Genomic DNA, 4,850 nt, shown 5'->3' on the forward strand with positions numbered 1-4,850 from the left:
AACAAACATATCAACTGCAGCAAGCCCAGGTAACCCGTATGCAGCTCAAGAGAGGAGAGTCATTGGATTATTTGGTATGCTGATAATAGTACACATATTGTGCTATGCACCTATTGTTTCATTTGGATTGATCGAAATTTTCACTGATGTTTTAACGTCAGCAGCATATGCTGTAGCTTTTGTTGTCCTTTTACTTCTGACTGTTCTCATTCCTTTGGTGCAATCATTCTTCAGGAGGGACATAAGGGACGCTATTGTCAAGGGTCATCGAACTTTTTTTAGGAGCATTAAGCAAGAAAAAACATACCATCAAAGTTCTTCTACTCAAACAGTAAAACCTTCAAATGCCACAACATCATCTTACACTATTTAAATTAATGGCTTTCACAAAACTGCTACCTTAATGCTATAGCTGTGATGTGTCTGTTGTGTGTTGCTAGCCTTATCAAGTAGAAATTGCATATTCGCTTTTGACTGTAATTATGTTTGTTTAAATTGTTTTCTATTATGAACAATGTCATTATAGGATCAAAACAGAAACATTGCTTGGTTACACAAACAAGCACCCTGCAACATCAAATAATGCTTTGTATCTTTTAGAACTCAGGCTGGAACTAAAATGTCATTGTAATTAAAGTTCTTAGTTTAACTTATTTTGTTAGATTTTTTATTTTTTATATTGAGAATTCAATATGTTGTATTCACAACAATGTCCACATTACTACTGTTTAGATATTTAATATCTGTAGAGACAAACCTCAATTTATGAACTGGGAAGAGTATGGACTAAACAGGGAGTTCATTTTTGGGCGCATTGGCACAATAGGTAATCAAGAGTACGTAATATTATGCAGATCTATATTGGCACCCATAATTGACCATCCAAATCATGGCAAGATGCACCCATGCACTAACCCAGTCAATCTATCAGGAAAGTATAATAGCAAATGCACCCATTGGAGTAGCCTGCACTCTTTAATCTATACCTTTCTGATGCTGGAAACACCCCTTGGACTGAGGATAGTGCCTGTGCCAGTGGAGGTAAATTAATATGAGTAAAGATATGAGTAAACTGTAAAGCCAGTTGACATTACGTGAATACACGTGGTTTCCATTGTTATGCATTTAGCTTGCATTATTTACATGCTGCACTACAAAAAGAAAGGTTTGTAAAATATCATTTGTAACTGTTTTATGGGCAAATTTGGTATCAAATAAAAGAAATTTCTTTATAATTATGATACATTTTGATAAAATTTCAGATTTGATAAGGTACTAGATCTACTGTCACAACTTTGGGAGCCATATCTCTAATTAATAATTCCCCACAGATATCCTGGTTTTGTCATATCTGTCAATGCACCACTACATAAATCTTTACTTTTACATCAGTCATTTTACTACTGTTGGTGGTAGTTATTGATTTTACGGAGGAGGTGGTGCAGCAACATTATTTAATCTAGCACTAGTACTAGTAGGACTAGCTAGTATTTACTACTGTAGCACATCCACTCCTTCCGCCATGAGCAGCAACACCAATTCCGACACTCAAACAACAGGATACAAAACATGAAAAATGATGCAGCTACTGCTCCATTGACCCTCCTATTCCTGACCATTTTAAAAATAGACCAATTTTGAAAAATATCCATTGCAAGGCTACAACCCATGGTTTTTTTCAAAAAATGGCTCCAAAATCGCCCTCAATTTTTATTAAATTTTCTGATTATATTGATGTCCTTATACTATGGAGAAAGTTTAAGCCAATTCTAACTTCAGTTTTTTCAAGTTTCGAGCATTTTAAAAAATGAGCCAATTTTTGAAAAAAGCAAAATCTATATAGCCTGTGGTTTTTCTTGTAAAATGGCCCTGAAATCATCACAAATTTTATTAGATTTTCTGATGCATATTGATGTCTTTATGCTGTGTAGAAAATTTGAGCCGATTCTGATGAAAAATTTTTGAGTTATGACGATTTAAATAAACAGGCCAATTAAACCTTAAAAATTGACCAAGACTATAATAGCCCATGGTTTTTTCTGAAAAATGGCTCCAAAATTACATCAAATTTTTATTACATTTTCTGATACATATTGATGTCCTTATGCTGTTTAAAAAGTTTGAGCTGATTCCAAAAAAAATTTTGAGTCATGATTATGGACCAATTTTAAAAAAAATTATAGCCCATGGTTATTGCATAAAATGGCTCTAAAATTACCCAAAATTTTTATTGCATTTTTTTCTGTATGCTGTAAATGAAGTTTGAGCTGATTGCAACAAATATTTTTCAAGCTATGAGCATTTTAAAAATGAGCCATCCTTGAAAAAAGCAAAGGCTATAATGGTTTTTTCCAATAAATGGCTTCAAATGACCCCAAATTTTTGATGCATATTAATGTACATGCCCATGTACTTATGATGTGTAGAAGTTTCATCTTGTTTCTGAGTAACTCCAACAAAATATTTTTGAGTTATATCTATAATTGACTAGTATGCATGCATGAATAACTCAATAACATACTAGATAGCTATATCCTCAAATAGAAGCCATTAATGAAATGTAGTAAGAAATAAAAGGCTGGGCCTCTGTTTGATTATGTACATGTATCATAGTATTGTAGTAATTTTAACGCTCACTTCCTTCATGTTCTTCATTCCCTCTCTTCCCCATGCAGGGTATAGACACAATGCTTCCTTATATATCCAACCGTATACTGTCCATGTGACATTGTCTGATGTGATAGCATTATTGAAGTATCCTAATCCTTTATTAAGTTATCAGCTGGTACACAATCATTAATTGAATCATTTGGAACAAAAAGTAAGTCAGTGATTGAAATACAGTTGCATGGAGTTTTGATGAGAGTACAACAATTTTGCTTTTTGAATTGATTACTATTAATCAGTGGGTTTTATTTTAACAAATAGGGTCCATGTGTCATTGAGCATGTACACATACATAATGGTTTACATGGATGACTATCAAAATTCCAAAAATTACCAGATATGATTATACTGTAATTGTCATCAAATTTTATCATAGAGCCTGTTATATTTGTATCATAGATATTAGAGTATAAATACTCCATTATCTATGATTTGTATACTCTGAGGCAAGTGATGAAACTGAAGGAGTGGATGTACATATTGAAAGGTTATAGATACACATTGCACTATAATAGATGTATACTCTAAATTGAGAAATTTTGCTGATAAATAATTTTGCTTTAATGGCTAACAGTGAAGTTTTAACTAGGGAAATATTTTTATAACCTACATGTACATGTATAATAACAGAAGTATAGAACAGCACATAACAGAATTTTTTACACCAATTACTTGTACAGTAATGTGAAATTTTCCCAATCTGTAATACATAGTTTATTCGTTCCTTCTTTCCTAATTCATTACTCCTCTAGAATATTGGCACTCCTATATACCTGGCTGGTTGGATAGCACGTAAATCTGTCCGTCTATACATAGGTCATCCTGATCGCTATCATTACCTAGCTATACTTGGTGAGACACCACCAGAGACACTGTCATTAGAGACACAGTCTGGACATACTCACTGCACCTTCTTTGATGAAGAGGGTCAGGTTACTGATGATGTATTAACAAGAGAAGAGGGTGGAGGAACGGAAAATGAAGTTAAATTACTTATTGAAGAAGAAGAGGCTAATGAAATGACACTAGAACAGGATTAATTCATTGATATTAGATAATAGTAATAAAGTAATAATTACTTTATACCATACCTATTGTATATAGTTGTAATTGATAAATGAGATTGCCTGATTTCAGGTAAATTTACTTGTGACTTTTATCCTTTTAAAGACTGCCTTTAATTATAAAATAAAACTAATGAAACTGTGATCATACATGTATTTTAACAGCTTCTCAACTTACAGTGGCATAATTCAATTTCAGTTGTATAGATGTCATAAACTATGTTTTATGCCATCATTGTAACAGAGACATTATGTTTGGGTATACTAATTAGATCTAAGTGCAATTTTGTCTTTTCTTAATTTTCAACTGGCAAAAGATGATTAGTACTACATCTAACGTTCTTTTCAATTGTTAAACATAAATAGTGCTGATTGACAGAGTCACTATTGTCTAGAGTTTGTTTATGATTTATCAATTACTCTATTTATGCTAATATAAAACAAGGAACACTAGGAAGTTATTGTACTGATATATTATAAACACTGAAAGCACTCCTTGTATATAGCATAGATATAGTGGATAATAAACTTTAGAGAACAGTGACTCTGTGTTGTACCTCACATAGGTCATAGTCGGAATAATGGATGATATCAACAATAATTTCACACTGAGTGAAGATGTCAATGGGCCACTACTGGCAGCTGTGATTGGGATAGAGATGCTAGCAGGACTCACTACTAACTCATTTGTGCTCATACTGACTGCCTGTCACTTAAAGAACTGGAAACAACCAACAACTGTATTTCTTTCTAACATGCTTGCAAATAATCTCGTTGTTATTCTTTTTACGATGCCCCTGTCCATCATAACTACAGCTACTGGTGAGTGGATATTTGGTAGTACAGTGAGCCAAAAGGAAAGTGTATGCTATTTTGCTGCCTGTATATTCATATTTAGCATATTGACAGCAACAGAGAGTCTGGTCCTACTGTCATTTGATAGATTCTTCTTCATTGTGAAAGCCCTTCAATACAAGAAATACATGACTGTCAATAAAGCTTTTATAATTGCTGCTGTTTCATGGCTACTTGCTGCTTTTCTGAGCATGCTACCATTTTTTGGATTTGGAGCATTTGAATTTTCATTCAGTTATGGTATGTGCGTCCCTGGGTGGAGGG

At 33.3% G+C, this 4,850-nt stretch overlaps 1 protein-coding gene and 1 long non-coding RNA gene across 3 annotated transcripts in view; both read left to right on the forward strand.

The window, feature by feature from the left end:
* LOC105314054 (high-affinity lysophosphatidic acid receptor-like) overlaps positions 1-4,850 on the forward strand; it is a 7,983-nt gene that overhangs the window by 2,312 nt on the left and 821 nt on the right. The window lies entirely within an intron of this gene.
* On the forward strand, positions 373-3,813 carry LOC109585081 (uncharacterized). The gene is made up of 4 exons (XR_002186315.1): positions 373-1,041; positions 2,676-2,821; positions 3,067-3,154; positions 3,420-3,813. It is a non-coding gene; the product is annotated as an uncharacterized LOC109585081 (long non-coding RNA).

The sequence above is a fragment of the Amphimedon queenslandica genome, unplaced genomic scaffold (genome assembly GCF_000090795.2).
Source record: "Amphimedon queenslandica unplaced genomic scaffold, v1.1 AMPQUscaffold_13121, whole genome shotgun sequence".
NCBI classification, from domain to species: domain Eukaryota; kingdom Metazoa; phylum Porifera; class Demospongiae; order Haplosclerida; family Niphatidae; genus Amphimedon; species Amphimedon queenslandica.